Consider the following 12,706-nt stretch of genomic DNA (forward strand, 5'->3'; position numbering starts at 1 on the left):
TATCCGAGCGCCTGCCAATGACGCGATTCAATTACACAACCCGGTGTAATAAGAATGACGTTGGGGGTGAAAAATGAGGATGAATTTCAACCCCGTTGGGGCGGCATCGGCGTCGGCTGCTGCTCTATATATTTTAAAGCTTTTAAATTGCGGAACGTGTCGGTAGAATGGGAAAGGCTCTTAGCAGAGGCTGGCTTGGTAGCGCTGAGGGTGTGTCGGGGCGCGATATACTACCTTTTAACTACGGAAACGGTGAAAAGCTCCGTCGACGCCCGCGAGACCGCGAGAATTACCGCAGGAACGAACGAAGAATCGAACACGCGCCTTCTTATGCCGCGCAGCTGTTATACGGCACGTTTCTCGCGTGTTCCCGGATACGTATGTGCTTTTCAAAGTGAAAAAAATAAGAGGCCAAATGACGCTCTTCGCACGATATCGGGATCATGTTCTTTCCACGTGCATAATTCACCTAAACGATTATATTTCGATAGGAAATCTCGGAGCGTTTTCGACCTTCAATATTCGGCCAAGTTTCGGAAACGGAAATTCGTCCATATACTCGTCGATCAAGTCCAGAAAAAATGTCATACCTGAAATCTGGGTTCGTGTCGGATTTAGTTCTGATTTCATTTTCGTTCCGAGTTTGATAATCCTTCAAACAAGACGCTACCCGAGTTGTTCACTGATCAGGCACAAATTATACATTATCTTTCTAACAATATCCAGACTCAATGGTGGAAAAGTTCATACAAATCACATAAGCTGAACGATTCAGGTTTTAGCAATTTACTAGAACTGGGAAAATGTCGGGGAGAACTGAGTTTTAGATCCTGGAAAACCTGAAAATGCCATGAAATTTTTTTCTTGCAAAATGAGTATATTTTATCCCCGATTAAGGCACGATTATTTTCGTGGAAGTATAACCGCATTGAAATTTCACGTCGAGCGCGAAATTTGGCTTGAATCTGTCATATTACGCGGGATTCGGGCATACTTTCAACTGCAGGGTATGTAAGAATGGCCGCAATTAACGTTTCGAAGGGCTGTGTTTTCACGGAAAACTCAACGTCTCCGGTGTTTCCCTTCCAGGAAAAACGAGCCCTCGCCTCCCCTCGGCGGCGCAATAATTTTGAATTCAGGGCTGTTGAACGCCAGACGAGTCGAGTCGAGACGGGACGGCAGCTCCGCGCTTCTTCAGCTACTAAATCATGCAAATACTAATAATGGCAGGGCGAAGCGTCAGATAATTGAAATGTAAACATAGCAGTCAGTCGCGGAAATACCGGGGGGCTGGTCGGGCGGCCTGGAGAAGGAAGGAAGGTAGGATGGAAGGGTGAGAGCGAATGGGCAGAGTTAAGTTGGCAGAGGCGCGTCTGCCCTCCCACACACTCGCGTTACATTATCATCGCGAGCTGCCCGCCGCTCGTAGATATTTAACCATGCTCCGCAGCCTCGCCAAGCGAGTGTCGATGATGCGCGCGATTCGGAGAGCGAAAGCTCGCGCTCCGAAGGTCCGACGATCCGCTCTCGAGGCCACACGTATTACCTCTACGTACGCATATAATGCCGACTACTCTGTGCAATCGTAACGCGAATATGTTCCGGGAGGAATGAAAATCGGTCCGACCCTTTCATCCCGGCCGATGCGTGTTGAAGAGTCGAGATAAACTACGGGGTGAAACATCGAGGTGACTTAGGGTCGTGTAGCGGTCATACTTTTACCGACCGAGCGAACTGACCCTTTTTCTTTCTAAATTGAAGAAACAAACGAACGGAAAGGTTTCGAATTTCAAAATTTCTAAATTTATCGGTTTGTTTATTAAATGTGGGAAGAAAAGGGGTGAGTTTGCTCGGTCGGTAAGGGTAGGAGCATCGCGTGACCTTATTATATATTAAATAAACAAACGAACGGAAGGGGTACAAATTTCAAAAGTTCAAAATTTCAACCTGTTCCGCTTCCGTTCGTTTGTTTATTTAATACAGGAAAAAAAAGGGTGCGTATGCTCGTTCGGTGAGGGCAGGAGGACAACATGACCTTAATTCGCGATCATCGATGCGTTCGTATCGGAAACTGAAGTTGGAAATTGAATCCGCCTCGCGCTACCTTCTTCTTATAGATACACTAAAGCTCGTCCAATTAACAACGCTCGAGACGATTCGGTCCTTTCGAATAAATTGTGTATGGGCGCGCGGTATGCACGGGTTGGGTGAAATCCAGGGTGAAAGGCACCGTTTCTATGCCGCCGAGGATGGTTACACGGATGTCTGTCCATATACTCGCGGTACAGCGATTCAGACAAGCCTTCGTAATTAGCAGCTTCCACCGGAATCCTCGCCCCGTTTTATCTCCACTTTCCTCCTCTACGACTCTCGGCTCTCCTGCTCCTCAACCTTTCGCCGTCTGCACCGAGCCGTTCGCTTCCGGTCAAATTCGCCGTTTTTTTATCCCGAAACAAGCCTCGCGTGTACGCAGACAGACGCGCTCCGCAGGTGAATCGGGAAGTCGAGGGAAGATGCGGGACCGACCTCGCTTTGACTCTCCCTCGAAATTTTGCGCGTTTTTAGGGTTCCCCGCCTCGAAGGGAAAAGACGGGACCCTTTTTCTGAGGAACGGGTAGAGGCATCGAATTGAAATCGATACCAAATACCAAGATCTACGATCACTTGAAGGTGCAAAAAATTCAAGCTTCCAAGTGAACGCAACCAACGGATACAACCATATACGTGACATACTTTTATACTCGCAAACTCACAAATCAAAACCCGTAGGGTACTGCCCGTTGACCTAGAATCATGAAATTTCGAGGGAAGCAAGATCTCACAGCACAAGTAAAGTAACGAAGTTCAAAAATAGTTCATTTTTAGTCATGTATCAGATAAAATAACAAATAACCAAGTTCGCAAGGAACCCTCAAGGTGCGAATTCTTCTCGCAGTTGTCCGTTTTTTTTTTTCCTACAATCGTTGCCGATACCTTCGTAACAGGGAAATTAGCCTTGTTTTCAGAGGGAGGATTAGCTCGGCTCTCCGGCTTGTTTACATCGCTCTCATTCTGCAGTCGAGCGCCTCGCCTAGCCACGTAAACAAGCCTGGATTTCTCACAAGTAGCGAGACCCTCGTGCCGGTCAGACGCACCTGACTCGGAGCGGCGTCGCGTCGCCTCGTTATTTAACGTCTTTCGGGGACGTGTTTCACACATGCGTTGCGGTAAAGTCTGAAGTGAACTTCTTCAATCGCGTATCACCGTGTTCTCATTTGCATGTTATCGCTGTGATGTTGTACGCATTTGTTTAGGACCACGGAATCGCACCGCCTCCGATGTAATAAAAGTGCGCGATGTGAAAATAATCCCTCGGGACTTTCTTCCGGGGGTCCTCGATGTCGTTCGCCGTTTTAATGCGTTATACAACCCCTGAAACGATGTACACTTATGGCGGTATGTAAATAAAAACAGTCTTCTTCGGTACGTGTATGGACCGTTATCGCTCCTTTTATGCCCTGTTCTTAAACTAGAACTAGCAAATAAAATAACGGGACAAGTTTGCGCAAGTATTGAAGTAAACTTTTTTCGTACAATAATAATAATAATAATAATAATAATAATAATAATAATAATAAGGAGAAGAAAGTGTGTGGAAAGTGTTGTAAACATTCAGTGAATTACTCGAAAGTGGTGAATAAAAAGTTTCAAGCTCGTTGCAAAAGTAAACAAGCCAATCGAATCGGGTATTGATAAACACTCGTATTGCATACAATTATAGATTTGAAAATTCATTGTCCGTGATTTGTGTCTCCGTTAATTATAATTTCGATCAGAACGCTCGATGTTTGGGTTGTTTGGGTCGGGGGGAAAGAGGGGGAATAAGAGACGCAGGGTGGGTGCGTGGTAAAAGTGACTCAGAATCGACATGACGAGGAATACAGGTCGACATCGAGCCGTAATTGGTCGGAGCACGAAATTCGTGTCGGCCGGTTATAAGTCGGAATATCGTTCGTGATGCGGCTCAATGATTTATCGTCGTGTGGTAATTTATGAGAAAATTTCTAAACGGCGCACAATACAACTTTCGGCCCGCTTGTTCGTTGCTTATTTTCACACGTACAATCGAGCTTCTCTCGTCCTAACGTATAAACAAACAAATGCTCGAGTTGTAGCTCGGGCAAACGCGTCGGTTGAAGTTTGAAAGAAGCTCAACGCCACAGGTTGAGAAATAAAAAGGACGGGGAAAAAGCTCTCGAGGACGTAATAATAATACCTGCGTAATTATTTGTCGAGTTTGGCGTCGCGACGGACGGACGGGACGGGACGCTAGCCACTCGGCAGTGACGGAAACCCGCGCATGTCAGCCGCGGGCTATGCGACCCACGTGGTCCGGGCGTCGCGACGCCAGTCGCGCCTGGCGAGCCTCGCGTGATACGCCGATCCGACGGCGATCCTTCGCAGCGTGTTTTGCCGGCGAGTTTCGAGTTTGAGAAACGATGATGAATTACTTAATAATCGCTGGTTAACGACGGAGGTAATCGTCGGGATGTTACGAACAATGTGGTTTTGAAGATAAGCAAAAATAATTATCAAAGTTTTAAACGGTATCGATAACAGTGTTGAGACATTTTAAATAAGGCGACGAGTTTGAACTACAGTTTTTCATCCCTGTTACTTCTTTTTCTACCCTGCCTGAAAGCTCCTCAACTGCAAGAAAAAGGCACAGGTAAGTTTTACTATACTTTTTTGGACGTTGGCAGATTTTTATGCGAACCTGTTTTAATTTTATGAACAATTGCACGTAGTTGTATATGTATTTAAAAAAAAAAATTCATTCCTTCGAATCTGTGTTTTGAATATCGTCATCTGGCAACTTTATTAATTCGTGCACGTTGAAAAAATGTTATGCAGTAATTTCCTTGAGGTGCGCAGCTAGAGCGAAATCTCTAACTCGTTTATCGTCGGATGTATTAATTATTTAATTTCGTAACGAAAGCAGGCTATAATATATTCGTAAACTCACTTATTGTTAGCCCGGTATGCGTGTACACAAGTCGAAATTAAATTTGATATTTTGGTTGATTTACGCGTTTCTATTGAATAATTAAACTGCCGCCAATTACGGAGCTGCGGATTCAAGCTCGTGCCGTTTAATTCAATATACATATTTACCGGCTCCCCGCTATTCGTGCCTGACTGTCCTACCCCTCGAGTCTTAAACCCTTTTACGACTTCGTAGACAAAATATTTATGACAGGCAGAGCCTTCAACGACTACGCGAAATTCTATTTTCGGTGTTATATCGTTAACCGAATCGATTTAAGAGATTAAAACGACGTTTCACGCACCAACGAATGAATTAACATACCACGGAGTTAATACCACCGTATGGAAATTTCGAAGTACGCATGTACGATATTGTTTATTAATTAATCTCCTCCGGGAGAATCGATTTGTTCCCCAGAATTTTAATATCGGGCAAATTCGTAATGCTTATCAAAAACTAAATCAAATTTTAATTCCCTTTACCGTGTATGTATATTGTATATATATATTGTATATATATATATATATTGTGTGATATATTGAAAATTAATCCACGAGGGGGAAATTTCACATTTTATTTTTTTCAGTGAATATTCGTGGTGTTTCTTTCGCTCTCTGTCTCTCTACCTATATTTTTTTCTTTCTTCCTTCCTCTCGTCTTCCTTGTATTAAAATTATCTTGCCAATCAATCACCGCGCTGAAATTTATCAGAATATTATTACATCACGTCGAAAATCAGACCTGGCTAATCAATACGTATGCATGTAATACATACAGAAACTCGTAGACACCGCCATACGTAAAGAATGCGAGGAGAAAAAATATAAATCGCGTATAAAACGTGCGGCGGCATCAACGCCACAAGATTACCGAGCTGGTATAAACTGGGCGATCTGCACTTCCGCCTTATTTGCTTTAGTCATCCGAAGACGGGGGAGAAGCCGGTGATGGATGACGAGTGAATCCATTTTTACACCCCTCTCACCTTGAAGCTTTCTTCACCAACGCTAGATCAAAGCGAAGCGAACAAAACGCAAAATATGGGACAATATTGCGCTGCGTTGCGTGACGATTTATTTAAAAAATTCTACAATTTTCTTGAAACTATAAATAACAAAGCCCTCAAATTCGAGTTGCTCTAAATGTATAAATAAAAAAAAAAAATCCCTACAGTAGGTAGGATTTTAGAGCGTCAAAGCTGAACCCCCCTCTTCCCTTCGGTAAAACAGTTGCCAGGGTACTTGGTTGAGCTGTACAACTATAATTAATAAATTTGGCATCGCTGGAAATTTCCTCGAATTATTGTTATTGATACTACTGTAATTGGAAATGAAGGATCGATCGGTAAACTATGCAAAGTATACATTTGCATGTAGATTGTATTACATGTGTTCTGTACTGTATGACGACGTATCATATCTGCGTAGGTATGTTAAATCATACGTGTATATACTCGACTTGCAATTTCAAGTCTAGAAATAACGTTGCGACGTAACGGGTTGAAAAAAAATTGGCTAAAAGCCTCCTCCGCATTACGAGGACCCCCGTCGTACTTTTATAATTATTTTCTCTCCGCAATTTGGGGTTGAATGAAGCGAGTTTTTACCGGATTCATGTAGCCTTTTTGGCTCAATTTCTTTTTCTTTTCTTTTTTTTTTTGCGTGTTTTTGCTTCACCTCTTTCTTTCCCCCTTTTCGCGAACATACGAAGGCGAATAGATTCTCGTTCCTTTGGACGACGTCGACGTCGACGTATACCACCTATATACATGTATATATGTGCAGAGAGACGGGGGTGGCTATAAGACCCATCGATCAATTAACCCGCCACGAGATCAGGATTTATTATCTCGCTTCTAAATTCATTTCGTTACCAGCCCGTCCGTTTGACGCATCCCATCCATCTCTCGCCAAGATTGTCCACGTCTGATACGCTGTTTACCTATAACCAACCTGTGAATTTTCCAAATTGTATTTAGTATTGTTATTATTTTTCTTGTTATCGTTGTTATTAGTTTATTTATTTTCGTTACGGGTATTATACACGTATATGCGTATGTACGCAGAGTCGTGAAAAGCGTCATATCTGAATGAAACGAATGAAGAGAGGTGACATTGGAAATAAAGTGAAATGAAAACGAAAAAAAAAACAAAAAAATGTCAACCTGGTGAAAAATTCACGGACGTATAGGTGTATAAAACACGGAGAGCGCTTTTGGGAAATCAAAACAGTACAAAGCGAAAAGGAAAAAGGTAAATGGAATTGGATGGATAAAAAAAGGAAATCGAATTTTAAATATCAACTCGCTTTTTGTGCGCCGACAAACCCGACCGACTCTCATTATGGCAATGCTACTATTTACATGGAGCAGTGCCTACGTCGGGTGGGAATTGGTTATACGATCAGCCGACATCAAATGCTTTTACCATAATACCGTGTCCTCGCTCTTCCCTCTCTTTTCCTCTTCCATTTAGTTCCGCGAATTTGAAATTGGAAGCGAAGCGGTCGATCGAAAATTAGAGGGAAAAATATAATTATAATGAAAATGAAAATGGAAATAAAAATTAAAATAGCCAATGCAAAACAACGATGAAGAAATTTTGGATGATGTATGCTAGAGGGAGGGGGATTTTATATTAGCCAGCGCGAGTGCGAATGCAAGGCGTGTAATTAGCGCAGAAGCGACGAGAGCCAAAAGCTTTCGCCGGTATTAATCGAGAGTAATACGCGTCATCTCGGTTCGTCGACGTCGTTAACCGTCGTCTGTGATTTATAAACTTGATGTTCCTCATAACGTGGAATTCGCTGAAATCTCCGAGCTACTCGCGTGTATTCACGGCGTTATCTCACCTATCCATCAAGTGTACATGATCTCGAATAAAATAAAAAACTAACGAATGGTATTTGCGTACGCTCTGCAAAGTAAGAATTCCTGATTTCAAACTCGATTATTTTTTCTTTGTAATCCGTTTTTGTTTTATTACTCCCATGAACGACGCAATGCAATATCAATTTGTGTGATTAAAGTATCAATTATAATCATTGTCTTATAAATGAATATTTACGCCTGAAATCGAAAAATGTTTTTAATGAAACTATAAATGATCAAAATACTATTTCGCTATTGACTACATACTGAAATTTATGAAGTTTTGGTTTTAAATTCGTCGTTTCAGGAAAATTCGGAATAATCGAGCAATCGATTAATTTTCTCCGATTCAATCGAGTTCTGTTGGATTATTTTTAGTTCAGTGGCCATCGCTACTGCGAAATCCAGTTATCAAAGCTGACCCTCTTTTTGGAATCATCCATCGGTTTTCGATTTTCTTCCGCGTGCTGTTTCGCCTAGTGTATAAAACGCGACTTCCGTTCACCGCTGCTCGCATATATCCGCCGAATTATGCGACGTTCGATTAATCAATACACCACCTGGGATTTCGACCGGGATACGAAGCTATCGTCCTGAGATGATCTACGTCGCGTTATATATAACTCAAGAAAATACGAGCCTCCCGCACGTTTACCCTATATCCAATAATACGAGGCAGCGTTGATACCGAGCAAATCCTATCGACGAAATGAAATTAAGATGGCTGACTGTGCACGTATACGTACATACACCCAAGCACGTGGGTAGGGATAGGGTATTTATTTACGACGATCCTGCATCCAAGGAAGGAAGGAAGGAAGGAAGGAAGGAAGGAAGAGCAATCTAATCCTCGGACCGAAGGCGGCATCTCATCCACACGGATGGGGGGAAAGGCTCCCAGATTCTCGATCATCCCCTTCGCCTGGTTCCTATCCCGCCACCAGAAAGTCCCGTCGTAAAAAGTCCCGAACTTGATTAACGCCGCGGTCTTCGGGCGAGTCGATGACGAGGACGGAGACGGTTACTCGTCGTCACCCCAACGAAACCTGATGTGCCGTGCCCTCCGCCAATCAGCTTTTGCGGTCATCCGCACAGTCTCGGAAAATATTTCAACGGTACCGTTGAGCTTTTACGCGCGTTGTTAGACTTGCACGGTCGAAGCTCCGGTAAATGAACATTTTTCCAGTATCGAGATGTCGGGAATTTTTAGGAGAAACGTTCAACGGGCTGGAAAAAGATGCCGAGAATAGGAATACCCGAGACGGACGCCGACGGAGGACGTCGGTGATTGTTCGGAGACGGAGATCGTCGTCGAGGGAGGAAGACTCACCGCTGCAAACCAATTTCAGACGAATTACTCTTACTCGATCCTTGTGGTGTTCATTTACCGGAGATTTAGCTTCAAATTGTTTGGTTCGATTTTCACGCGTCTGAACTTTACGTTCAACCGCAAGCTCCCTAAATGATCTTTCTCGCATAATGATAGAATCGCGCTATAAATAGTTCGGAACGCTGCCTCGTATTGCATTTTTTATTCATACACATCGTATTGGGATTGTTACTTTGCAGTGCGTCATCTGGTGGAAAATAATCGAACTAATGCAACCAGACTGACAGCTGATCGTTGACCGTTATTTTTTTTTTTTTTCGCATATGGATGATAGAACAGGTATATTATTGATTACGTTTCATTAATTTATGTGACACGAGTAATTTGAAACCGCTAGGATTACGACTTGACTCCATTACAATTAAAAACTTAGGTTATACGGTCGTAAAATGGCCCCGACAACCAGGCTCTGACGTCACGAGGACATATTCCGATACCCTTGAACGTCTTGAGGGTCGCGTGAAAAAAAGCTCATACCCGCGATTCTTAGCACGCGAAACGCTGACTGGTAACAACGATCAACGCTGCTGTATATATATCCGGAGAGCGTTATTTTTCATTTGGCATCATAAATCTAGACACTTGCAGCTCGGAGGATCGTTTGTCTTCGCTTCGTTGACCCCCCCCCCTCCGACGACCCCGATGATCGACCGAGCGCAAGAAACACTCGAGAATTCGGCTCGCCAACCGGCGGTTTCCGAACTTTGCCCGATTCTTAGAGACCCAAACTACCCCCGTGGTGCAAAACGGTGAACTAGATTTTTTGCTCTCGGCAGTCTCGGCGCTCTTAGAAAGAAGTTACAGGCGCGTGTCAAGCGCAGATTGCGGTTCAATTTTTTTTTTTTTTTCCTTTTTTTCTTTACTCTTCTGGGTGAAGAGGTAAAAATTTCGAGGCTACAAGTTGCGCAAGTTTAGTTAGTTACGTATCCGAAGCAGATTAACGTTATTCCAACTTTGCGTGATCGCGTATTTTCTCTTATAATTATACCGTTCAAGGGGCGAACAGATCACGGATGTAAGGCATGTTAACGCACGTGTGCGTCCGTCAACGATCACGTCGAGTGTCGTGATAAACGGGCGTTATTAAAGAATTCCCTCGGGAATGGAGGAAAAAAGAGCTCTTGATAAACCAGCCAATCCCCCGCCCACTTTTATTGCGTGTATAACGGTGCCGCTCCCCGCCTTTTATATACCACGAAATAAAAGGAAAAGGAAGAGGAAACGGAGAAAGGCGGAGGGGATTTTAATTCGGATACCATGAAACGTTAACATTTGTCGAGGAATCTATAAAAACACGAGAGTATGACGCTTTTATTGTCCGAGGACGCCGCTCCTTTCACGGTATTCCGATATATACTATATGTATACTACCTAAGCTCGGCTGGAGGGTGATAAAACAGCGTTACAAACACGAGCGATGCGTGTTACAGTCACGCGCGTGTCTTTTCTCCCTTCTTTCATTTTTTATTTTTTTTTTTTATTTATTTTTGTTCTCAAGAAGCGTGGGTCGCTCCAAATTTTAGGAGAAGACAAAAATGATAAATAGAAATGAATAAATAAATGATGATGTCGTTGTTGTTGTTGTTATAATCTTTAAAGAATTTAATATCCTATCAGCTCGTCGTTCAAACGACAATTAGGCGATCGAGTGATGCGCGTGCCCGTATAATTTGTTACGATAGAATCTCGCTCCTCTCTCATTCAACGTCACGATGAGTGATCGATACGACTTTTATATTCGTTGACAAATTAATTAGAGCCGGAGGCGCTGCGCGCTGAGGTGTTTCACGTTTTTCATTATTTTTCTTCTCTTTTATTCTCACTCCCTGCGTCCTTTGATTGTAAAAGAGGAAAATACAAACACAGGACGTGGAGAAAATGTGAAAAAGTGAAAAAGAAAATACTCCAGACGTAGTCGGACGTATACGAAATATAGGCACATAATATATATAATCGATAGCAGGAAATGCTTCGAGTTTGTGGAGTGGGTGTATTATATACATATATATTGTATGTATAAAATGTGTACATATACGTCGTCCTCTCTCAAGAATCGCTGACCCAATTTCCAGGTCGCTCTCTACACACACTGTAAGGCTGAATAAAAACGACGATGTAAAAGTATACATATAATACAAGATGCGATAGATTTGATACGGTATTGACGAGAGAAAAATACGACGTTGAAAATATCCGAACCAATATTTTCTTGCCGTCGCGAGCCGAGGAGAAAGCTTGCCCGTATTGGAAAGGATGATAAAATAAAAATAATAACAATATTGATATTAAGGGAATGAAAAGTAGCAGAGACAAAAGCTGACAAATCGAGACTCTCTCTAATTTCACCGCAACGAACGGGGATGTTTATATTACAAATTTAACGAGGGCTGCACGCGGATGTTGCGGGAATAATTTCTCTTTGCCTAGCGTTGCGCGTACGTATGCAGGTGCCTACCTACCTACCTAAGTTTCGCAACGTCGGAATGAATCTAAGGGTGAAATTTGTGTCTATCAAAGTATCCGAAAACCCCGTTGAAATGCGAAAACGATATGCAGTAGGTACGTATAACTTGTATATTACGTATACGCGATCAAGGTGGCACAGTAAACGGTCGAGTGAGAAACTTTCCAAACCTAATCATCGACCAGTGGCACATCACAGACGTCCCGTGTCTGTACTTAACCGCTAAAAGTTGGCAAACAAATAATTAGGTATATGATTACTTACCGCGGAGTTTCCACCCTGCATCCAACTTATAATTACCACCTATAACCTCAAGATAAACATATACACGTGTAGATTTATACAGGGCCCCAACGTCGCGTCAACAAAGTTTATGCACGTAATATACGTATAGAGTTCATGCGTGGAGGGTACAAAAGGGTAGAGAAAGGGTCCTGCGATTACTTTAAGCCGAAGGAGACAGAGAAATGGGATTTGAGTATTCATTGACAAGGACTATTAACATTTATGGTAAATCAATTCGGCTTCGTCTTCTTCGCTGTCCACACCTGCGCGTGAGATGCGGGACCACTTTTGGCACCCGGAACAAAAAATCCGTCATTCGTCGGAAGTCAAATATACCGGTGGCATAATTTTTCTACGCCAAACTACGAAAGTGTTCCAAATGACGTGGAAAACGACTACGACCAACGTGTTCTACGTCGTAATTTTCGTTATAGTTGCAATAATTGGTCGAAATAATGATGTAATGAGATTGCTGAGACTCTGTAGATATATTGAATATATCGAATAGTTGAAATCAATTCGAATACGAAGCGTCACATATCTGGGAACAAAGTTCACGGGTTTCTTACGAGCTTGGGTCGTGAATGTTGGAAATGTTCGGTACGGACTTGTAACGTAAGAGTGAAAATGCAGCGTTGTATTTTTACGTTGCCCGGTAACTAACGAACA

General features: G+C 42.8%; 1 protein-coding gene across 8 annotated transcripts in view; it reads left to right on the forward strand.

The window, feature by feature from the left end:
• The window catches only part of LOC124301395 (tensin-3-like), a 135,372-nt gene that overhangs the window by 63,024 nt on the left and 59,642 nt on the right, over positions 1 to 12,706 (forward strand). Inside the window, exon 1 of one of the 8 annotated variants that reach the window (XM_046756439.1) lies at positions 4,387 to 4,708. The exons of the other annotated variants lie outside the window; for them this stretch is intronic. The gene's annotated coding sequence lies outside the window, so the exon portion shown is untranslated. Of the gene's footprint in view, positions 1 to 4,386; positions 4,709 to 12,706 lie in introns of those variants that run through there. 8 annotated transcript variants of the gene reach the window in all.

Source organism: Neodiprion virginianus, chromosome 1, assembly GCF_021901495.1.
Source record: "Neodiprion virginianus isolate iyNeoVirg1 chromosome 1, iyNeoVirg1.1, whole genome shotgun sequence".
In the NCBI taxonomy this organism is placed as follows: domain Eukaryota; kingdom Metazoa; phylum Arthropoda; class Insecta; order Hymenoptera; family Diprionidae; genus Neodiprion; species Neodiprion virginianus.